At 39.8% G+C, this 25,512-nt stretch overlaps 1 long non-coding RNA gene across 1 annotated transcript in view; it reads left to right on the forward strand.

Annotated features, from left to right (window-relative positions):
* Positions 1 to 106: 106 nt before the first annotated feature.
* The window catches only part of LOC108640645, a 32,024-nt gene continuing 6,618 nt past the window's right edge, over positions 107 to 25,512 (forward strand). Inside the window, exons 1-2 of the long non-coding RNA XR_001921328.1 lie at positions 107 to 765; positions 2,416 to 2,518. This is a non-coding gene — a long non-coding RNA (uncharacterized LOC108640645). The remainder of the gene's footprint in view (positions 766 to 2,415; positions 2,519 to 25,512) is intronic.

Genomic DNA, 25,512 nt, shown 5'->3' on the forward strand with positions numbered 1-25,512 from the left:
CCATTCAGAAAGAAAATTAGTCACAGATCCAGACCCAGTGTCTGGGACTGTTCTGACTTCTCAGTAGTGAAGAGCAGCTCATGTTCACCTGCTTGCTTACAGTCCCAATTATATTCATTGTAATATTACAGATTTTATCAGGTTCATTTTGCTTGCAGATGGTCAGAATATCAGGACAATTCTGACTGGCAACAGCGAATGTAACTATCTGTGTTACTCTACTGCAGTGACTTCTTTGGGGGGAATACTGTGGCATAAGAGGTAGGAAAAGTCTGTGAGTAGACACTGTGGGTGTTTGTGAGTGGCTGGTTATTTGTCTTAACTTCTTGTCCTACTTGTGGGTGACTGCTGCCCTTCTAGAAGAAGGTGCCTTGCTCCTGAAGATACTTTTGAGGGGGTGGGTTGTTTATTTTTCTTTCCTGTGGCTGAGGATTCTAAGGCATAAAACAATGATGTAGCTGCTGCAGTTATTAAGGATCGTGTGTATGGAGGGATGGGTTGGTTTTTGTTTCTTTGCACGTCAACTCATTAACATCTGGCAAATTCTAATATCATGCTGAACTGATGTGCCCTGCTGCTTCAATTACAAATGTGTAGTTTCTAAGCTGTTTTATATTATCGGCCCCTTCTTGAGTTCACAAATTTTCACATCCTGTTACCAGACACTTCCTGAAGCAAATACTGCGGTGACTTGCACAAATAATAAAAGACGTATCTGCTTTAGGAATCTGAAAAGAAATTGATCTGCTGGGAACAGTATCACAGGTATAATTTTCCTTTTCCCCTCATTGCTGTCCACCTCTACAGCTTATTTATTCTCTTCTCCTGCAGCACTTTCTACTTTTAGAGTTACTGGTATACAGATACCATTATAATTAAAATGTATAAAGGCAGCACTTTGAGAGGTAATCTTCTGATAGTGGGAGGAAACCTTTTGATTCTTCTAGCATCTGTAAGCAGCATTTCTGCTATTGAGTAGTAGTTTTCTACTCACTGAAGAAAATTTTGCAAGGTCTTAAAAGGGTCTGTAGACCTTACAACTGGGCACACTGATCTCCTTTAGTCCTCTGGACCCCTGGTCTTGGGTACTGTAGCTGGGTAATCTTCATGTTGCTTTTAGTGGTGGCAGTGTTTAATAGCACTTGATTGACTGCAAAAAAAAAAAAATTCAACTTGTGCAATAAAAAGTAGGTCACAAAAGCTTTGATGATTTGTGTTTGATTTGATGTGTATATCCAGTTGTAGGTTCTGTTTGATGTTTAAATGTGTGGCTATTACTTCTGCTGTGTTTTGCTTTCCTTCTGAACCACCAAAGATGAGAAATTCCTCCATTCCAACAGGAAAGGGTCATTAAAGTTTGATTAACAGTTTTAGTGAGATATTCAGGGAGATTATTACTGCCCCAGGAAAATTGGTCATCCAGTTCTGATCCCAAGGAGGGTGGTCATCAAAGAAAAGTATCTGAGGAGCATCTGATGAGAGTAGGCAAGTGTCAGAGCTCATCTAACAGAGAAAACAGGAAGTTTTAAGAATAGATTTCTCTTTTTGAGAGAGGAGATGAACTGTAGAGCATGGGGGGAGTGTAGTAAATCTTCTGTGGTCCAGAAGAAATGTAAACCATCAGAGTGGAACTTGGGATGCCCTTCACAACTCTGAACTGAAGCCTGGAGAACGCTACGGTGGTAAGAAAACTGAACTAGGAAATGCTTAAACATATTGAATTTTTTTCTCAGCTCTGTGGTATCTTTGGGCTTAGCTAAAGACTGAAAAAAAAGGTGATTTTTCAGAACGCTGGTAAATCCTATGTCTGTGGTTTTGCTTTGCCTTTTGTATCCATGCCTAAAGAGGTAAAATGCAAATTTATAATGCTTCCAGAATGAGGACACTTGCAGAGGATGAGCTTAGGCTACTTGGTAGCCTCAGGTTCATTGCTGGTCCTGAGACAGAAGGTCTATTCCAGCCAGCCCTGAGTCTATACGAAATGTCAGGAAATGTGAAAGAATATCTAATCTGGCATGTTAGGAGTATGAATTTGATCGTGGAAACATAGTGGGACATCTGGCTATGAGAGCATCAGCAGGGCTTTTGCTGACACTTGTGCTCTAGAAGGTGCTTCAGGTAAGCCTTTGCTATTCAAGAAAATAGTAATAAATTCTGCATGGTGCTCTGAAGCACCGACCTGCAAAAATCAATGCAGCAGAAGTGAGTGCCTTCAGGAGAATCGTGCTGCCAGTTGCAGGAAGGGAGGTTTTGTTCCCAACGTTGCACGGCTTTGCTAAACCTGACCTACTCTTGTTCCAAGATGACAACTTTAAGCATAAGAGATGCCCCAGGTGACATTGCTCATTTATAAAATTCCCTTTTGTTGGATCAAATTTAACGTGCTCTCCTGTTTCGAATTATCTCTTTGATTAGCTGCAAAGTTTTGATGTCTGCAGGAGGAGAACAATTGCATCAGTGTGCACCGTCAGCCAGGACTTGTGACTGCTGGGGGGTTGCTAGGATACCTCTCTAAAAGGTACGATTCACTTGATTAACCACCAACCCAGTTTGCATGAGAAATATTTTCCCTATCCTTGTTTTGTGCTAGTGTCAGCTGTGCATCATATGTGCATGTGTGTTTAGAGCAAGCTACAGGTTGATTGTCATGTGTGTTCTTTGCTGCCTTTTGATATGCAATAAAACCCTCTGTGCTTCATAGCAAAGAACCCAGAGGTATAGTAGCAATTCCAGTAATCTGTAAAATGAACATTACTTCCACAGGGGAACATCAACTATAGAGAAGGTTTGACTTTGGATATGCATTTCTGGCATTATAGCTAAGGCGTAACTTTATATCTGTGAAGATGTAAGGGAATTTTTATCTCCTATGTATTATTTTCTTTCCCACTCTGAGCAGGGGGTTGGACCAGATGACCCACCAAGGTACCAGCCAAAGCTGTTTTGTGATTCTGTCATCCTTGCCACATTCCACTGGTATTAATGCTCCCTTCCAGTGGAAATCCTTTGCACAAAGCCCCTTCATTCTACTTGCACAAAGTTGCCTCAGATACCTCCTGTGTGCCCATCTGTCCTTGAATATGACAACATTGTATTTGGGATGCAAATCCTGACTCAGCTCCCTCCACAATACCTGCTTCCTGCATGCTTATCTTTCCAATACCCTTTTTTTTTCTCCATCTTCCTGTTTTCTGAAACATTTTGTTCAAACTTTGCCTTCAGGACATCTTGCCATCATTTCTGTGAATCCTCCTTTGTCCTGCAACCCTCTTTCTGCACTTTCCCTCAAATTTTCATAGACTCCTTGCTGCTTCCATGTCTTTCGTTCTGATGAACCATCAGAACACCTTTGTTCTATCTGAACAGACTTCTGCTTTTCATCCCCTAGGCATCACAGTTATCTTCTCGCTAAGTACCCTTTATCTCCTCTCCCTTGGTTTCATTCCTCATTCTGGAGCTCTCTATCAGCTGTGTTGTGCTGTTTTTCTTCTCACCTGCAGGTGGAAGTAATGTTGCAAGAGAGTAGGGGAGGCCTCCTCGGAAAGGGAAGTGCCCTTATTTTGGAACTGCTTTCGCTTGTGCTCACACCCCACACATGAGCACTGAGGTGCTGGTGCTCAAGCAGTCTGTCCAGTAACCAGGCACAAAGGTGTGTGTTCCCAGTTGGCCTGGACAGGGGTCCTCACAGCAGCCAAGAGCCTGCTCATAAGTTCTCTTCAATCTTCCGGTCTCTCTTTTGACCAGGGATTGGAAGTGCCATCTGTGTCCTTTAGGAACTGCCCCGTGAATTTGTATCCATCTTAACCCACCTGTGCAAGTCGTTAGGATTCCCTCACTGTCCTTTCTCACCTTCTCCAAACAGCCAAGAGCTCCAGCCTGTTCTTCCCAACATCTCCCCTCAATGGCTTGTCTGTTTTAGTCTGGGTATAGGCCACCCCTTCTATTCCAAGTAACCTAAAAAGCTGTACATTACTCTGTGAAGATCTTGCTGACCTGCTAATCTGAGTGCCTCTGACAGCCCTTCTGCCAATCCTCCTGCTGCTCCCATATTCCAGACCTTTCTAGTCATTTTCCCTTTATACAATGTTCTTGTTTCCATTACTGTTCTCTACGCTGTGATATACTGGGAGTCGTGGGACTCAGGCTGTGTTTTGCAGAGCCTCTAACAAGCTGTTAGCTTCACAGTTTGCTGCTTAATCATTCTCATGGTAGTGAGGATGGATAACGCAGGTGCTGTAATTCACTAGAGATCAGTTAATTACTAGTACTCAGCATGAGGAAATCGTGTTCGGGTTGGCAGAGGGCACAACTAAACTCCCATACCTGACCTTCCTCTTGCTGTAAAGCTAACTCTGGCTTTGAATTCTCAGTTGAAACAAGCACAAAACCAAGTCTTAAACTGCCTGTGCAAACCAAGCACCCAAGTCCTGGGGAATGATCCTTATTTAACAAGCAAGCATTTGTTTCACTGGTACATGGTTTTCCTTGTCTCATAACCCATCATGTACAGGAACAACAACAGCACTGGGGTTTCAGAGACATTTCTGTCTCAACATGCTTTCTATTGGCCTCACGACAACCATGTGGAAACTCTGAGGAAATGAGAGGTACAAATGGCCTTCTCCAAATCATACTGGCTGGGGGTGGAAGTTAGACTGGGAATTTCCACGTTCTCACACATTATAAGGCTCTGCTCCCAATTTCATGTGTGTATGGGCATCCTCTATCCAAGTCTCAAAAATTGTAATGAAAAAGGCATTAAATTAAACTGCAGTTCTGGAATGAGTGGTGTGCAATTTCTTTTACTGATGAAAAGCATAAATCTAGGATGGAAATGTTCCCAAGATTATTCTAATGTCTTCTAAAAATCATGTCTCTCTGATTTTTTGTTTACTTCTAGTGGATACACCGCATGTGCTGGCACATGAATGTAACTTTTGTAAGCGAAGGATGTAACTTTGCTTTGACTGGTAAATCCCAGCATCCTCATGATACATTCCTGCAGTCCAGAGGGGAAGAAAGCATGGTTAAAGCATAAGCAACGTTTACAAGATTCAATAGAAATATTTAATTTTAAGCAATATTAATATTTTTGTCTTCTCAGTTATAAATTACATTCTGAAGTCTAGAGTTCCTCTAAAATGTAATCAAGTAAATTCTGATTTTAATGAGTGGCAATCACTAAACCTGGCAATAATTTTCCTTACTTTCTGAACAGCAAAGCATTGCGGTGCCTCTTGAATTCAATGCAAGAGGGAAGCTTCTTCCTGGGAAGCAGATTCTTGTCCTGAAATAATCTATACCCATGTATAAGATCTGCATTGGTACATTGGAGATCAATAGCTCTTTTGCTGATCTGGCCAAATGATGTTCTTTGGCTGGTTCAGTCAGCCAGAGCTCAACTGGAAAATTGAAACAAAGTATGTGTTGCTGTTCAAGGTACTTCGTATTTCTTGAGAGAGAAAATGTTGAAATTTATAAGTGAATTGCAGAGTAATTGCAGGCTCCTGATAGCTAAGGCCAAGACAGAGCGCTGCTTACAGAGATTTGGTTGCTCTGTGGTGCTTGTTCGTTCACGCACTTCATTCCTGAGTAGCTCTTATAACCTGCTCTGTGTTGTGTTATCACAGACTCGCAGAATGGGTAAGGTTGGAAGGGACCACAGTGGATCATCTCAGTGAACCTCCCTGCTCAAGCAGGGTCATCCTAGAGCACACGTCACAGGATTGCATCCAATGGTTCTTGAATATCTCCAGTGAGGGAGACTCCACAACCTCTTTGGGCAAGAATTGTTTAGATGAGATTAAAGTTTTATGAAATAGATCGTGGCCCACTTTCACCTGTGCAGTCTGTCCTGCTAATTAGATGTACCTTTCTTTTCTGAGCCATGATCTGAGGTCTTACTCCCAACATGGTTTGGGACAAGGATGCCTTCTTACCCTAGACAGTAAATGCTTGAAAAAAACTGAACTTCGCCCAGGCTGTCTTTCCCAAATTCAGAAGGAATATTAATGACTCTATATTTTGTCGGTTTATTAATTATTTAAATTATTACTCAGAAACACTTCCTGGGTTATTCCGTGGCTGTACGGGCATGGGTACTACAACTGTCAAGCACTCCTGTGTATCACGAGTTCCCTTTAGAGGGCACCATTGACTTCCTTGAAGCCTACATCGATGCCTGTGCGTGCTGTTAAGGAGGCTTGTTATCCACATGTGGGCACCTGAGGTACATTTCAGTATTCTTTGCTCTAAATATTTTGGATGCTGTAGTCTACTGCACCTTATCTACTGTATGCAAATAATTGACATAAAATACATCTTGTAATAGACTTCTGAGGCCTTGGCTGTGATTATTTTCTCAGTCACCATGCAAAATGCTGGAAGGAACATACACTCCAGGATGCTGAACTGTGTCTTCTAACAAAAGCTTTGAGATGACTGAAAGGCTCAGCTTCAATTCATAGAAGGCAGCACAGAAGTGAGCCTTCACTTCCACTGTGTGGTCTCAGAGATGTGGATTTTACCATCCTATATGAACTGGATTTGCAGAGATAAACTGGATTCTCCTTCCCTATGACTGTACCTGTTTTCCAGCAGAAAGAATATTTCTGCAGCCAGATGTATCATTCCATCTTCCTCTCTCCCACTCTCAGTTTCTTTATTTGTATGCTCTACCCAAGGTGGGCAGGATATGGCTGCATGGTCATCTTGCTTGATAAAGCGATGCCAAAAGGGTACAGCTTTAGGGGGTCAATGTGTGATGTGAGTTACTTTCTAGAATGAAGAAAGTTGCTTTTAGATTGCTTAATCTACATTTCTGCTTCTTATCTTTTAATGAAGAAGCGCAGATATCAGGGAAGTATAGAAAGTGCCTACTGTAGTCTCTCAGCTTGAGGCAATGCACAGTTCAAGAGAAGTCCACAGTGATGTAACCAGGATAATTGCGTAAATAAATGTCTGCTCTGCAACAAAAAATGAGATTAATTTTAGAACTGAACCCTCAAAAGGATGTATCTCATTTGTCCAGATAATTATTGTAATGAAGAACATTGAACAAAATAGTCATTCAGATCCTTACCTTCTCTCTCACTCTTTATTATTGCTTATGCCCTCTTCTGTGCAATTGCATCAACGTGGTCCTGATAATGTAGGTTTATATTTTATACCTATGCAGAGCTGCCCTAGCACTCTCTAACACTGGAGATGACTGAGGACTGTTCAATATGTTTGCAGCCTCTGAGCCAGATTTTTTATTATGTTCATAACATTGTCTTATTCATTGGCTTGAAAGGTGCCTGTAGCCTACAGTGGGAGCAGGCTGACTGGTACAGGCAGAGGGGGAGGACTGGCTTGAAGGAAAAAGAAGAGGCTGGATGAGGGTGTAAAAGCCATTCTTTGGTGGCTTGCACAAGGCTCTCATAGGGCAGCAGCAGTAGCTGCAAGGCAGCCCAGCAGATGTCCCTAGGTATGTAATCCTATGAATCTCACCAACCCACCACTTATCTCTTCTTCTATCCCTGCCATGGGTGATTTTCATAACACCCAGCAGATTAAACCTCCTCGATGGACCTGATATTCAGGAAACTCAACATAAACTTATTTTGTGTTAGTGGGACTCACTGTTATTCCTTGATTCCCAAAAGCATTGCAACCTCACTCTTGCAACACACTGAAAACATCAAATCTCTTCTGAAATGTTACAAAATGTCTTTTTTTTTCCTAGTTAAATCATCAGGACCAAGTTGGAAGAAAATCTAGTTCTTCCAATCTTCTAGTTTATTTACATAGTCACCGATGGCAGGCATGTTTACATGGCTGTGATCCTAAACCTTAGGGAATTGAATTTCATTTCAGGGCTGCTGAGTCTGCAAATCCCATGAGATTTTTAGCTTTGATTTAAAAATAAACAGGGTGGAGATTTTCCTATGGTTGTGGAGCAAACCTTCAAAGAAGCTGGAGTCCTCAAAGAAAGAGGTATAGAAAGCACATTCAAGAAATAAAAAATACATGCTAACATCATAAAAGTTTCCAAATGCATATTTCATCTTCTACCATTTTTTTAATGTTTTTATTTTCATGACAAAAGGTAACAATTCAGGATTTTGGATTTGCTTAGAAAAACAGTCCCCATTAAGATGACCATGAGTTTCAGGCTGGTTTGCGCCATTATGCTGAATGCTGTATTCTTAAATAAGAGGATTTATCCAAATAACTTCTGTCCAATTAAATAAATATATCTTATTGGTATCTCCACTTTACAGGAGGAGAAAAAGTACACAGAATCTGACTCTTCCAGAACTTGTAAGAATATTTGGCTCCCAGGTACCTTAAGGGAGGTTTAGCACTCAGTGACTACATCCACTTGTTCCACTTTCAGACTTGAAGTGCCGTGTTTTAATCTCGACTCGTGCAGGAGCCAGTGGGGCTGCTGGCAACCTCTCTGTAACCACAGGTTCTTTGTATGTTTGTTCTTCCCTCTTCAAAAAAGATGAAAAAGTGGCATGTCTCAAAGTGTCACCAGTTAACTTAGAAGTAATTGTGACCCTTTCTGAGTACTTCTTCCTGTTGTATTTCAATGATCTGAAACATCTCAGAGCCGAGACCATTCCGGTGAAGTACAATCCAAATTTGAACGAAATCAGTTACTTGTTGATCTAAGATGTTTCACCTGCTCTGTTTCAAAACCATTTATAAACACTTCAAAGCCAAGTTCAAGAGCCCTCAGGCACCTGATCTGCAGGGAAAGCAGTGGACAGTAGGTCCTGAAACACTCCTAAGGCCACAAGTCTGGACCACTTCTGAGTGAGATGAGGCTGCCAGGCTGCAGCACTGTGTGGGTGGAACAGGGATGCTGTATGTGGTATCTTGGGTTTAGCTCACTAGCTTGCTGCTTATAATGGTCCCTCATGAAATGAGCAGGTTCCCAGCCATCAAAAGGCACAGCTAGTAAAGGAGACGGTGGCCACAGACATAAACTAAACCTGAGTCTGGTGTCACTTCTTGTGCTGGCTCACTGCTCGTGCCATATCTTCCCCTGTCAGTGTATTTCCCCGCCATGGGCTCAAGTATAGCATAAAAAATTAAAATACTTGAGGCCCTATACACCCCAAGGCTCCAAACTGGCATTTCTACTGCAAAACTGCATAGGCAGTTGTAGTCCTGAAGTGAGGTTACATAGCAGCTGTGAGAGAGGCTTTCAGCAACAGAAGAGGATGCTTCTCACAAGTACATTCTTGGCTCTCTTCTTTTTGGAGGCTTGTCCCAAGTACAGCAGCACTTCACTTGTCTCAGCCTAGTAGAGGTTTTCTACAAAAGATGTGTGCTCCTGATCTTCTTCTGAAGGTCAGTTACCATCAATGCTGCCCGAGTGATCTGCAGGCATTGATTCAAAAATTATGAAATTGTTCCTCTGTCACTATGTCCATAATGGGTTCTACTTGAATTTTAAGCTAGACTTACTTTTCCAAAACACAGTCAGCTTACTCCCTGAAAAGTCCAAGTTCAAGAGTATTTTCTTTATTTAGAAGGAGTCTGTAGTTAACACAGCAATAGAGCTGCGTCTTACATCAAGGACAATTTACTCCTTGTACTATGAATGTTCCTTCAAACATTGTTGTATTGTTAGGGTGATTTCTGACTTTTATAATGGAAAATAAATGGCTGCTAGGTATGAGTGTACCTTCAGGAAGTCCTCTGCTTTAAAGCAGTGCCAGTGTCATATCTGTTTTTTGCCTTTTCAAGCTTTTCATTTTTCTCTAATGTTAACCATTGCCCAGTTCACCTCAGTCCTGAGTGTCCCACTGCAGCCATGCAAAATGCCATAGCCTCCTGAATCTCTTCTAGTTTTTTCTAAAGATTTTCTTTATTCCAGTTTATGACCTTCTTAGAACTTTCATATAATGTTCAGATGCACCAGCTCCTACCCCCTGACCTCCATCTCAGTGTAAAACAGAGAAGCAGAAGGGACCTCTTTATGAAACCCAGTCCTGCACTCAGACAGGAGAAGGTGTCATCTCATCTTTGACTTAAGCTGAATTGTCTCAGTCTTAGCACAAGTTGGCTCTGGTGCCTTATTCTTCATTCTATAAAGTTGTTCTCACTGCTTTAGTGACAAGAAAGCCTCTGACTTAATTTGAGTTGAATTTGATGCGTGGATGTGAGCAGCTTCAAAGCTGAGGGAGCTAGGACCCATGCATATGAGCTGTGCTTCGTTTCTTAATAATGAATAATTATTAAGTATTATTCATTTATTATCAATTATAATAGTTTTTGGTAGTTTGCTCAAAACACTAATGAAAATGTGGCTGCAGCTATATTAAAATTTTTTGACAGTTACTCAAATATATCATAATGAAATTTGTCACCCAATGTACTGCTGATAACTTATGGGATCTATACAATCCCTGTGTCTTTCAGCTTCATGGGTTAGCTGCCTTTCACACCTAGCTAATGTGAGGACAAAGGACTGTTGTGATGAGGGACAATTTCCCATTGTTTCTTTTGAGGACAGAAATGTTACTATTCAAGCAATTGGTGTTAGAAACAGAAGCATAGAGACTCCTGCTCCTACTCAGTGTGCCATCCCTTACATATTTAAAGGTCATGTTAATCCTTTAAGTCATCACCTTGTATTGAAGCTTCATGATTATCTCACCATCTACTGTGACCCCTCAACTTCTTTTCTTTTCCCCAGGGTGCAATCACTGCTCCCATAAGCACAAATGTTCTTTTTCCAAGTATGTAATTATTTGGCTTAACTGTAAATTAATTCTGTTTGCTTGTTTGTACTCAGTTTATTGCGTCTGCTGGAGGGAACACCAGTCCTTTTTTTATTTAACAATCTCCCGTTTTTGTTTTATGTGCAAACTTCACCAACAGTATTATATTTACTCCAGTTCACTGCTAAAAGTTAATAATGTGAAGACACATGGTAATATGCTGAAAATACGCTTCCTTAGTGAGGATTTCCTAGGTATGCTTATGTTTGAGATCCGTCAGTTAACTGGTTTTATTGTCTACTGTTTTAGTGATGATTCAGCAAAAAAAATCTACAATAATAAAAATTTCCTATATTTATACGTGTGTATATATTTATACGTGTGTATATATTTATACGTGTGTATAAATATATACCTGTATTGAATTTGCATGTACTCGTTTATCAACCAAATTTGTGACATGACAAAACAGTACTGTGTGGCTTTGTACAAAATTTGGTTTCCTTGTTTTCTTACTGGTATTAATTGTATGTCTCTCCTTTAATTTGTTTAATAATGAAATCCCATATGTTATATTTACTAGAATTTATATTACATTGACAGAAGAATGGTTAATTTAGTAATCCTTTTAGTGCCTTTTACATAGAAGAACACATTGAGAGCAGCACTATGGAGAAAGACTTTTCTTATACCAAAAGCTGGACATGAGCCAACAGTGTGCACTTGCAGGCCAGAATGCCAACCACATCCTACCTGCATCAAAAGAGGGAAGACCAGCAGGTCGAGGGAGGTGATTCTCCCCCTCTATTTGTGAGACCTTATCCGTACTACTGCATCCAGGTCTCGGGTCCTCAGCACAAGAAGGACACCAACCTGTTAGAGCAGGTTCAGAGAAGGGCCATAAGGAGGACCAAAGGGCTGGAGCACCTCTCCTATGGAGACAGGCTGAGAGAGTTGGGGTTGTTCAGCCTGGACAAGAGAAGGCTCCAGGAAGACCTTATAGCAGCCTTCCAGTACCTAAAAGGGGCTTATAAAGAAGAGGGACTTCTTGCAAAGCCAGATAGTGATAGGACAAGGGGGAAGAGTTTTAAACCAAAAGACAAGAGATTTAGATTAGATGTTAGAAAGAAATTCTTTACTGTGAGGGTGGTGAGGCACTGGAACAGGTTGCACAGAGAAGTTGGGGATGTCCCATCCCTGTAAGTGTTCAAAGCCAGGCTGGATGGGATCCTGAGCAAGCTGGTCTAGTGGAAGGTATCCCTTCCCATGGCAAGGGGATTGGAACTAGGTGAGCTGTGAGCTTTGAGGTCCCTTCCAACCCAGACCATTATATGATTCTATGATACATTCTTGTATGTAGCTACATTTTTTTCTTCCTGCTTCTCTTACTTTTAAATGCAAAAAATATATCTCAAAATACAGTTGCTGTTTGCATAAAATGGCTTATTTCCTACTGAAAGTGTTATTCTAAAATGAGACTCAAAAACATGAATACATCAACCAGAATAGACAGAGAAGTACATATTTGTGTACCAAGTCCACCTATTTCCAGGGAGCATCCTTTAGTCATGAGAGAATTAATTCTCTTTGGTTCTGTTCATCTTGTGGGTACGATTGTTGCTGCTGTGCTTTCACACTGATGCTTCTCCACCTTGACATACTGTTCTTTCTTCATTAATTTCAGGTGACTGCTGCTCTTGTCTCTGTGTTCAGCATCCTTTGTAGCCATTAACAGAGTAGGAAGGTCAGTTTGCTCTCTTGAGTCTTCATTTTGCTAGTCCTGGCAAGACCACATTTGTTTATCTGAGAAAATTGTTGGGATGTCATTGCTTTTCTCATCAGACCATAGTGAGGTTTCTCTTTCACATATAAATGTCTCAGACACCTGACAAGCCAGGAGCTAGAGATAGGTAGAAAACAGTATGCCCTTGCTGCAATATTATTTCAGATTTCAAAAGCTGTACTATTGTATTCTGGGACAAATATAAGATTTTCCCAGATATTTTATATTCACAGACAGGTGGAGAGAGCTGGAGGTGGTTCGGTGGATGGCACATGTATTTGGACTCTGCCATCTTCATCCAGGATGGGAGTTTAGTCAGTTGTCTGCAAGGCCCTTCTCTGAGGAGAAGGAGACAGCTATAGGTTAAGAAACCTAAGTTTAGGAATCTGACTGTAGATTGTAGAAGCATATCAGATGTCTGAGCTTCTTCAGCTGACGGGTATCCATGGAGCCAGTTCAACTCACTCTGAAGTAGGCACCCTGTGCTAAGTCAGCCAAATTGTGTTGATCCACTGCTTGATACAGTCACCTACACATGGGGCTTTGAAATGCTGGGTGTTGCCTTGCCTGGTCACCTACCTTTACAAGGGTGCACATCTTTCATATCTCCTGTGTCATGTCTACTACCCCTATATAATCCTTTCATTAAATAAACAGCCCCAAGTGGCATTGGGCAGAGACTTTGACCTGAATCCATTACCTCTCAAGTCAAGTAAAGAAAAAGTTTCTTGCTCTGATTAGTAGATATGTCATTTATACAAGGTGAAACAGCCTGGACGGCTGAGGAGAATTTGTTAGAGTGACAAGAAGAAGAATCAGAGTGAGCAACACTTGCATCCCAAAAGCTGTTGAATATTGCCAGAAGAGGCATTGTTGATATTTTGATAGGTAGTTCTTGACAAAAATCGTTATTAATATTAGAATATTTTGTGGGAAAACAAACAAACAAAACAAAACCCCACAAAAACAAAACAAACAAACAAACAGAAAAACCCCACCAGGAACACAAAGTATTTGATAGCTGACACCTTCCGGCAAAAAAAAACGACATGGAAAATTCATGACTGATTTCCTAATCAACACACTTGGAGAACAGTTCATGCTCAGAGCGGTGCTGAGAGTCTGGTTTCCTTTCAGCCACCTAGGCTGATGAGCTGGGTCCACATTTATCCACCTACCTGGACTACAGTTCTCCCTTTGGGAGAATTGCTGAGCTATGTCCCTTCCTGCCTCTAGCCACTGCAGCTGGCCCAGCAGCAGGGAGCTCTCCCACAGAGATGTCCCTCCAGGCAGGCAGCGTTTAACCTCTCCCAGGAAAGAGCACGTACAGCCAGTGGAGGGTGAATGAGGTGAGTCTGCTGTGGCACACAGGCATGCTGTCAAGGAGCTAAGAAAAGCTGCCTATGAAAGATGGTGTTGAACTCCTCACCCCTGTGTCACTTACAGCTTCATGGCTGGCACATTTGCAGAGATCCTTTGAAGCCTCTCTCTGCTTTCTGTCTCCACTTTACTACCTAAGATGGAATATTAGAGATAAATCTTGTACTTGAAAAATCCCACATTATGTAATATCATCTTTAGAACTGCTAGTTTGGGGTTTTTTTCTGGCTTAATTACACTATGAAATGCACACGACCACTTCTGACATAACTACTTACCAAGCGGGATTTTTTTTTTAATGGGAAAGGAGGGAATACAAACCCTTTGCTTGTATTGACAGGATGGTCAAGTGATCTCAGATTTTCTCTATGGTGATGTCCTGATGTAGCTGTCATGATTCTCTATCAATTAAAGTGTGATTTCGATGTGATTCCTTAAGTTCAGCATGATTCTTCATCCCCAGTTGAAACTACCCTGCTTTGGAGGTTCCCGAGTCCAAAATGGCCCTGATGCTGCAAGATAGGATACATATTTTTTTCTTCTTTTTCTTATTTTTTCCCCTCCCCTTTCTTACTGTCTGGAATGATAAGTTTTGGATAAAAATGTCTAGGAAGTTATCAGCCCAAATATACTACTATTATATATCCACTTACCCCAGTGCGAGTCCTTTCAATGTTACTACTTGGCTACAGTTCTCTGTTAATCATCAGGACAGTTTCAGTTCTATGTTTCTAATGGTTGAGTAAATTCATCATGTTCCTACACTTATCACTCAGCAAATCTGGAGCTTCCACTTTCAGAAATTCTTCTGATATGTCTCAACTCTGAAAACTGCTTAATTTCTGATTCTATTAACAGGAAATGTTTACAGAATGCCACTTTTTTCTGAGGGCCTTCATTCATATTCTTCTTTAATATTGGTGTTTGGAAGATAATATGTGCTGCAGGTCACCCAGTGTTCAGAGAAACTGATAGCCTTTGAAAACTAGAAATTTAAGAGCTGTCGGTCAGTGTTTCTAACAGAAATATGAGCATCTTTTCGTGCATACACAGTACTGGTTAAAATTACTCCAAGGAGGTATTCTCTTTTGGGTTGTGGGTGGCTGACAGCAAGGTTCTATGGTTTTGGCAACTGTTTTCTGCATACCATTTTTTCCCTCTCATTTAAGAAGTATGCTATCTATATATAGCCTAAGGGCATAGCCTCTGTACTGAAATGAGTTGAATTTTTCCAACTGCTTTGTTCTTCTCTGACCCCATTCCATATATGCTTTATCTTAAGGGCAGTAACCATCTGGAATGCTCTCTATTGGTGAAGCCAGTCCATAAGGACAAGGACAAACCAGCACTCCTCCAGATCCGCTGGGAAAAGGGAGAGCCATATACCTGAGTCAGACACAAATACCTGGAAGCTGATTTAGCAGCTGCAGGACCCAAATGAGACAACTCTTGTTGCAGAACAAATACTTCCTCCTACAGAGAGATACCTTTCTTGTTCTCTTCCACCTTCCAGACCTCTTTTTTCCTGCTTCCCCATCTGTTTATTCCCTTAACATGATTTTCAGGCTGTCTTCCTCGCCCACTTCTCTTTCTGGGATGCTGCAATGGAGCTCCACTCTTGCTTCTTTTCCCTCCATGTGTAACTGCTTGTTGTTCCTATATACAGCAAATATCTCTGTGCAGGTGATAGAAATGGTTTCACTTCTGCACCTCTCTCCTCTGTTCAACCCAGGCCTGTCTTGCTAGCAGCTCTTGAATAATTGTCAGCTCTCAGAGTGACTAACATAGATCTCAGCCAGGCTCCTTTCCTTGTGGGGGAAGATTGTGCTGGTCACCCCATGCTGCTGGTAGTTAGGACCCTAGAACTAGGGATATGTCATCTTCAGACTCTTCCTGTAACTTTCATAAAATACAGATGTAGACGTGCCAGACATAATATATATCAGATATATTTATTTGTAGCTTAACTCTTCTAGGAGATGCACTTTCGCTATCCACCAGCTGGGAGAGAAGTCACAGGCAGATGCCAAATGTGACTGTCCTTTCTTCCTGAGGCCGTTACATACAACAAGATACCTCGGTGATTTTTTACCACTCACAAAAACTGCAAGTTCTGTGCAAGAAACTGGCAATGGCATCAACCAGGCAAGGCTGGGAGACGCTCATTGCTCTTCAGGACTAGGAAGGCTGTGAGAGTGTGGGCAGAGGAGCACCTGGGGACTGACAGTGCTGTGAGCTGTGAGTAATGGGAGTTCCTCAGCCTGAGGATTTCCTCCATGGTGAGCCGAGTGAGAAAGGCTGCTCCAACAGCACCGATTCCAAACAGATATTGTGAGGGCAGTTTGAACACTTATTGGACAGGGTAGTTGACTGGTCAAATAGCATTGCCCAGGTTTTAGAAAGGTGAAAATCCAAAGTAGGCTCTATGCAAGCAGTGTCACTCACAACCTCGGATCTAACAATTAAGGAAGTAAATGGCCTTTTTGTTCTGGCTTTGTGCATCATGCAATGAGGTCATGATCCATGACTACAACTCCTACGCATTAAAGTAATACAAATAATTAATAAAAATAATGAGTTAGGTTTCATTATGTGTCTTGCACTGCATAAAATCCCCTGTGAGCAGTTACTGTCTCTGAGAATATTTAATGTCTTGATGCAATTTGAAAATGTAGTGCAAATGACAGTGTAATAAACCAAAGAACTTCATCAACTTCTAATTGAAATTAATGACAACTGAACTTCTGCATTGTGCATAAAAGAAGAGAATTCTTCCCTGGCCTTAAAAGCATTTAGATCCAGGGTTGGCATGGCTCAGTCTGAATTATCTTCTTTTTCTATCTCAAACACTGGTTTTATTGCAGAAAACTAGGCTTATTTCAGACAACCAGCAAATATTGCATGGATTAAAAAGTCAGACTTTTCTCTCAATTCCTGCAGAAGTGTTTTCTCTCTATATGTGGCAAATCTGTAAGAAATCATATCCATCTGTATTTTGGGAGACTAGGAGCTGAAAATACATTCCTTACTTATGAGACTATTTTCTACAATACTACTTCAGAAATTTATACATAGACCAAATCTTAACAAAAAAGAGACTCTCTTATTTCAAGGTCATTTTAAACCTCTGTGGCAAAGGTACGAAGGTTAGAAACATCATCTGGCAAAAGCACAGTGTACTGAGGCATGCCGGTGTGTTTGTCAAAATGGCTATGGAAGCCCTTTTCCCATCCCTTGGCAGCAGAAGTGAATAGCAGAGATGGCTGGAAGTGGCCGTTGCATTTTATTGCCATGCCATAACACAGGTAAATATGATTCTCCATGCTAACATTTGGCACCAGTATGATTTCACAGACCCGTAATGATTGTAGCGGAGTGCAGCTCAAGCCACTTGGCTCCAGGTAACTGAAGTGTTCCTTGTCTTCAACACTACATGTAATATTTACTTTCCTAATAACTTTGCAATAAAACCTGCTAAAACAAGAATTAACCTTTTTTGTTTTACTAGCTTGCACAGCTTTGCAGAGTTTTAAGAACATCTAACTTGCTGCAAGCTTTAGCACAGCCGTTCAAGTCATTCCACATTACTACACTGCAGCTGGTTGCATTACATCTTGTGGGTCACTTGTAAAGAGAAGAGTTGTTGTGACGTACTGTACTTGCCAAGAGCAGGCACAAATCAGGAGAATTGTACATGGAGGCATATCATTAAATTTCAACAGATTCAGTAGAGAAGTCATTCTTCCTATGAGAACACTATAGTTGCCATTGTCCATAAACTATTTAGAAGGCCTGAATAAAGGGCTACTTAAACTCTTCAGCTGATAAGGCTTTATGCTGTATTTTCTTGTTCTTTTGTTTATAATTCTCCTACTTTCCAGTCGTTTCTTTTTCTCAGTGCCTGAAAAATTTGTGCTCATGGGCACGTACTTTCAGGATTGTTGGAGAGATAAGATATTTAAATACTAGCTCCATCTGATACCTACAGAAAGACCTAGAGGTCTGTAAGTTTTTTGATGCTGCAGCATAAATGGGTGGTTAGCTTGTGACAAAAGCATACCACGCAAGCCTCTAAGAAACTGAGTTCAAGTGACAGTCTTTACCTCAGATACTGATGGTTTATTTCTTTTCATAGCAGTTATATACAATGCTTCTAAAAATAATTCTTTTTCATATACCATCAACCTGCACCCTGGGTCTAACTCAAAGACTGTGAAGTCAATGGAGATTATTCTAAGCAAAGATAAAAAAGATTCTCTATAAATAGAATAGAACTTGTGATATTTTGTTCTATTTTACTTTACCAAATATGAAGACATAAAAACTACAACTTCTGTTTTCTGAAAAGCCAATTAGTCTGCACTTTCCAGAGACTTAAAAAGCAGTGACCAGAGTCTGCATACTCTGGTCAAAAATGGTTACCCTCTTGGAACTAGAAACAGCTTGTCAAAATCCCATCTTTCATAATGGAATTTACTACTTTTTGATGGAGGAGGATGCTTTCTGCAGCAGTATTATGCCCTTAAAAGGCATGAATCATTTTACATTTCAATCATGGGTGGGCCCATACCATCAATTTGTAAGAGTGCTTTTAATTTACCTCAACTCACAGTCATTGGGCTGATCCCAGCAGATTTGCCTTTATGGCAATACCTGCTTTTACCATGACATCTCTTGAGTGCCCAGCCTCCATAAAAATAAATAAATTCTCCTGAAACTGTGCTAAATTCATTACCAGTGAATCTTCTTTCACTATATGAATTTCTAAATTAAAAAGATAGGTTTATTTTAAGCTTTTAACATACTGTTGTAGTTAATCGTGTATATTGGGCAAGAAGCTTGGTTGCTAAGAAAATCTTTGGCATGTTTCCATGGAATTTGTGTGTTATTGATGGAAAAAGTACCAAATCATAGGAAGTGGATCTGCTAATTTGAATAGTGAAACCAAAAAAAAAATGAGTAGAACAATTTTCTGCCCAAATTTTGAGATAGTGCAAGCCCATGCCAAAAATAACATACTTCCCATCAATTGACTGTAGATATTTGTCTTTAGAGACTTAAGTTAAAAAAAATAATTCCCATTTCTATGGATAGATAGAACATATGGATCAATCTCTGCTTGTCAGTGGTTGCCCTTACATTGCTGCACAGAGGTTGCTAGGATGAGCTCAAAGCTAAAATACATTGGCTATCTGCAGAAACACCCAGTGTGTTTATTACTTCCAGAATAAATCCCGTTTGTGTTTACATTTAACGTTCTCCGGTGTGTAGTTGTCTACCCTGTGATCAGATAGACATTTCTATGTAGCTTTTCCAGCTGTCTCAATAACCATGGTCCGGAAGGGGGAGAGAAAAAATGACCTGGGATAGGGAGAGAAGACAGAGTGGAACCTGATACTGCTTGCCTCAGGAAAGGACATTGCAGTAGACATCCAGGGCTTTAGCTGAATAAAATCTGCCTAGAGGAACAGATGACTAGTACTGGGTCACAGCCTGGAGCTCAAAATGCTGCCAGAGAAGTTTTGGCAGGTGTGAAGTGGAGCAGCCCGTGGCAGAGAAAGCCTGTAACCCAGCATGGACACACAGCCCTGCTCAGGGCAAGTTTTAAAGACTGGCTGACCATGAAAAATATATTTAGTCCACTTTGAAACTCTTATTTTTTGTATTGAAATATAGACTGGAGTCACTTGGCAGTCAAGAATAAAGCAATGGGATTAGATCTTCTCGATATTCTCAGAAACCGTAATTGCTACGCTCCATAAGCAGTGCATGACCTCATTATTTAGGATTTTGTAAAAGGAATGAGTTGCACAGGTCTACAGGCCAAATAAAACAGTGGATGTATCGTGGGAAGATATATTGTTTAGCAGGATAACATAGTTCAACAAGGTAGCATGGTGGCCAAGGAGCACATTCAGAGAACAAAGTTTCTGGGCGCACTGAGAACATTGATCTACAGTGCAAGGTTCAGAAAATCCTGTGGAAAACTAATTATTCTGTGGGATGATAATTTTATTTTGCTATCTTGAGTTCCTATTGTTTTTAGGTAGGGGGTTTTTATGCCTTGACAAGGAAAATCAAGCATACATCTGAAGCCTACAGCCATATATGGCACATGTATGGCTCAGTAGTTGCCTCCTACTGTGTTTTTTTACCTCATGAGAGAAACTTTGATTTTTGGTTCTCTGTCATTTAAATAATTGTTTCTTATTTCAGTTTAAACACAGTAGGATTTTATAGCCCGAGGAGTAGGTTCCTGCTTCTGATTAGCTTTGAGCTGATTAAGCAGCAAAACATTGCTGGACAATGAGGGAATCCTATGAAGGTAAAAAAATTGAGAATATAAGACTCTCTTACAATTCAGTAATAGCACTGGAGAGAATGATTCATTTTTTGTGGAAGACAAGCAGTCAAGTTTTTTTCTGTTTTCTTTCTGCTTCTATTATTTTATCCATTCTGTGACCACAAGGAAGTCCTCCTAATTTCTTGGTCCCTCAAGTCTTCTCTTTCTGCAAAACAACAAATCAAACTGCTTTGCTGGAATGTTGGAGGAATGGATGTAGCGCTTTATAAATATGTAATGAGTTCTATTTTGTGCTAGGAGGCAGAATGAATTAATATATAAATATATAAATTCAATGTTTGCCAATGGTTTTGGAATTTTTTTCAAGACGTGGCAATAAGAGAATAACCTTAAAAGCTACTTTGACATATCTCATTGAGTGTCAGAGGTTTGCATCAAATATTTGATTCAAGCTTCTCTATAAGTCTCTTCTTAAAGCACCACAGAGGCAAGGCACGTTGCTTAGCCCACATATCCTTAGAAAGAAATTAGATATGCATTTTTTAAACCATCTTCATTTACTTATGAGAAGAATATCTATCTGCAATACTTCATGTATAAAATGTTTTGCACCCACATAACATATGCACAGAGCATATGTTTTAATTTTAGTTCAGTACAATATTTCAAATTTAAACAAATTAGCCTAAGGCATAAAGTACTATCAACCATTTTTTCTGGTTTTTAATACAAACCAGATTGTAGAGAAGCAATTACTAATGAAAACAACAGTCATATACCTAAGTGTATTTTGCTTACTCCTATCCTCATTAAGGACACAATATACCTGTCTTTTTTAATTTAGATTTTCATATGGTGAAAAAAAATTAATTGGTAATGACCTTATCTTGCTATTTATTCACAGATTTTTATAATAATTGTTTTAAGGGCTTTTTGAGTTGATAGTACCATTCAAGCCTCATTATTCAGGGCTATCTGCCTTAAACTTGTTCAGTTTCCATGTTCTGTAACCAGGGAACATGGACACCAAAATCTCTGAAATATTTCTAAGATAGCTGCTAATGATAACTAGGAAAAACAAGTCAGAAGGCCTAAACTTACTGTTCAGGAGTCCACAGTTTTAATCCTGTGGAATGGTATCTATTATGTATAATGAACATGTACCCCAGTAAACCCTCTTTCACCCATGGAAGGCTTAGCTTAGCAAGGGTTGCTATTTCTCCAGTTACAGATATTCTATGGCAACACCATAGTAGTTGCATCGCTAGTTATATAAAATTTTGTGATGAAGCTCTTTTAACTTCATTCAGAAATCAGAAGTATCCTCCTGAAAATGATCTCACTGAAGGGAAATTCAGTAGTTAATATTATTGCATGTTATGAATACTCAGCTATTGCAAATGATTTTGTAAGTCATTTGAATAGAAATCATGAACAGACTGCTTTTTCTTTTCTGTACAGCAAATTAGGCATTGCTAAAAGCAAAAAAAAAAAAAAAAGATTAAAGACCAGATTTAATGCCCATGTAAAGCAATACTTTTAAGTCTCCTACCAAAATTTATTTGGATGTTCCTTCCTCTGTCTGCAAAAACTCTTTTATCAGGCAGAGCTTCCTAGAGAGAACTCATGCCTTAAATCTGCCTGTTTGACCTGTTCATATGAACCCTCCTCAGTTTGTCTTCAGTGCAGTTATCTGGGATGGCTTGAGCAGGATTGATTTAGGTCTTTGCCACTTTGACTTTGTTGTCAGGAATGGCTTATAAGCAGTTCACCTGGGAGGCTGAGGAGGATGGAGACCTCTGGTGCAAAGAGGCCATAAAAAGGAGAGAAAGGGAGGTGTGTCTGTATTGAGGGGGCATGCAGAGGGGAATGAGGGTAGGAGAAGTGGAGTGAAAACTCTCCAGTCAGCTCAGCTGAAACTGGAGGAAGATGTGCCCATGGCAAAGTATCTCAGAAGAGACCGAAAGGATGAACTTGGTGGAACTTGCTTTCAGGCACTTAGCTAAAGTTGTTGCATTCAGTGCAGCACCAGGTAGCACTAACACACAGGAGGTAATGAGTAGAGTAGGTGCAGCTGTAATCCCACCCTGTCTCTGGTTCCCATGCCAAACACAGAGATGAACACACCCACAGCTAACTATCCACAGGCAGGCTCCTACACCCCTTTCACTCAGAGAACCTCTCTCTCCCTTTTTCTCACCCATAGAGGAGAAGGCTGAGGGACTCACCTTTTACAATTGTCTTACAGTGAAAAACCTAAACCAAGGTCTGATTCCAGATCTCTCTCCAGCTTGAGAGAATTTAAAGTCCAATCACTCTTCTGAGGAGTTTGCGGCCCTGTATGGATAATGAAATATTTGAACTTGATGTGCCATTTTCTGGGAATTTCTATTTCTTTCTCTATAGCAGCACCTGAGTACCACTCTGTGGAATTTGTGTTTCAGCAGTGGGTACAGTGGGGTTCTGTAGGGAGCCCAATTTTGTCAGCATGCATGTGTGCTGACAGTGTCTGCCAGACAAACTCCCTCCCAGGGACAAACTGCCTCTTTCCTAGATGGTCTTATAGCTGAGAAGACACCAAACTGCTCAGCCTTGTTTGAAGCAGGGCTGCTCTAAAAAGGAGTGTGGCTTAGGCATATAAGGAACACAAAAGCCTAACAGAATTGAAGCACTCCCAGGATGAGACAGAACAGATTCAGATCCTAAATTCTGTATGAATCTTGTTTTAATTTTCCCTTTTATTCTTTTTGAGATCTGGTCCTAAAAGTCTTGCTTGGTATCATATAAAGATGTTGCAATGGGGCAAGAAGTGGAATTCTATGTCCACCTCTCATATTACTTGACTACCTAATTTGTGTTTCAGCACAGCCACAAGTATTCATTTTTTTATAAAGAGATGCGTCAGTGCAGCAAAATAAACTTTTCACATGGACTCCCACAGACCTATTCTTGATTTATGGCATTATACAGAAGCTGAGTCAAGCTAATATTTTTCATCAGATATCAAGGGAACAAATTCTAAGTGCTCTGTTGAAGCATTTTTCTGGTTTGAATTTTATGTGAAAACCAACAGAGTGTACTTATTCCAGTGTAGATGAGAAGAAAGTCTACTGCAACTATGGTAAATCAAAAGCAGCCTGTGTTTCAAACAGTCATTTCTTAACATGTTAGTCACTTTCTCATTTCTTTTTGTTCCTTGGTTATAATTAATCTTTAAAAAAAGAATGGTTTAAAATTTAAATGAACTATAAAATCTATAAAAATATAAAATGAACTGTCCAAAACCAGACAGATGACAATTACATTTATTACTGCACACTGACTGAACAAGATACTGCATTAGATACAGAAGGACAACTGACATCAAACAGGCACTCCACATAAAGTGGAACAATATGTATTGCAGAGGAAAGGCTTTGGGGCAGCATTTGATTAATGTACTTTTAATTGGACTTTCCTGCCTCATTTGTTTTATTCTCTCAATTTAGTTCAAGCTGCTCAAGTACATAAATAGGCAAAGCACCTACTGTAATTAACACAGTATACTGTTTGCAAATTACCATATTCCTCAGATTGTGTATAAACAAATAGGATATTGTGCAAATATTGTTGAACTGCTACAGAAATATAAACAGGCAAAGTAAGTCCATTATTCACTAAAAACCCCACCAAAAAACCAAAACCAAAAACAAAAATACAAAACCAACCTCCTCTTTGAAAGCTATTTGGGACACTCGATCTTTATGATTTGTTTTCAGCAGCAACTGTAACTTTAGTTCTATATTTCATTAAAAATTTGTAGGATGTTCTGCCAATGCCATTTAAGCTTGAAGTTGAATGTACTAAGTTATATTCCCTGTGTGATGCTCTCTGATCAGATAAAGAACGTGTGAGACGATATTTGTGTCACCAAATTCAAGCAACAACACTGAAAAGCAAACATATGTTGAATGAAGGATGCCTACAGCATAGAAATCCAACAGAAAATGTTAAGTACTATTGCTATTTATAATGTTGAAAATATTCTAGGACTTTTAAGAATCCCATGGTGTGTGCCATAATTCTAGGATATAATTAAAAAAGAATACCTGAAGTGCACAATTGCTAATAAAACACATTAAACATTTAACAACTCAGAAAATCATGTAGGTAATTTGGATTTGATACCTACGTGCTCAGAAAATGTGAATGACATCTGGGCAATAAAGCACATGGACAGAAATTCCATAGTCAAGATATAAGTTGAGTGAACTATTTGTTGTGTGAATATTTGGCATAAAAAGAACAGACTGAAAACTGCATATCTTCCATATTTGTTTAGTGGTCATGTAGATTTACAGGATTTAAAAATCATTTAGTATAATATTTAATATCTTTTTAGAGGTTTTGCACTTTAACTACTCTTCGGTTACCATATTAAAAAACCCAAAGAGCTCTCCTTCCTCGGTAAACCTTCTTTAATTTGCATTTTAGACTATGATGTACCCTGGGAGCACCACCTACTGATGAACATTTACATGTACAGTGTGCAGTGTCCTACAAAGCTGATGGTTCTTTTCAAATATACATTAGAAAAACATACGGCTTTTCATTTAAAACAAACATGGAAAATTAAAGACACATTCCACAAGTTACCTGTATATTATATGAGCCAAGAGGGAAAAGCATGATTCTTTTCCTCACACAAATTAGGTAAACTTTATTCAGGAGAAATCAAATATTGGATTTATTATATATTTACTACTCTTCACCCTTCCTCACTAAACTTGGCCACAAAGAAGTGTCAAATTATTATTTGCTTTTTCTTACATTGCTTTTCCATTTCACCTCACAAAATTCAATCAAACAGGCTTGACTAATTATTAAAATGAATATAGTTTCTTCATTAAATACTCACAAATGGTTTTACAAACATTATTGGAGTCTTTGTATTTACTTTACAGTTACACAAAGCTAATAGTATCTAAGATGTTACTATTTTCTTGTTGGGAAGGAGGATTTTTTAACTTATACTCAGTTTGTGGTGCTGATATTTCTGGGGAATACCTAGGTGACTTGCAGACTGACAGGGCACTGGATGCTCGTTATTGCCCCAGAGCAAAAGGTTCTATAATGTACACACTTAGCTAAAGAATTAATTTTATAGGGGGAGGAATTTAAATTGAATCTCCCTATCTGTGTTACTGAGCAAAACAGTAGTAAAGCAAAGTAAGTGTCCATTAGGAGGTAATAGCTGGAGAATGCTCCACTACTGCTGTTCTGCACTGATTATGTAAAACAGCTGTCAGTCAGGAAATTCCTTTGGGAAAACTGCACTTCCTTCT

Source organism: Manacus vitellinus, unplaced genomic scaffold (genome assembly GCF_001715985.3).
Source record: "Manacus vitellinus isolate BGI_N305 unplaced genomic scaffold, ASM171598v3 scaffold_4_pilon, whole genome shotgun sequence".
Taxonomy (NCBI): Eukaryota; Metazoa; Chordata; class Aves; order Passeriformes; family Pipridae; genus Manacus; species Manacus vitellinus.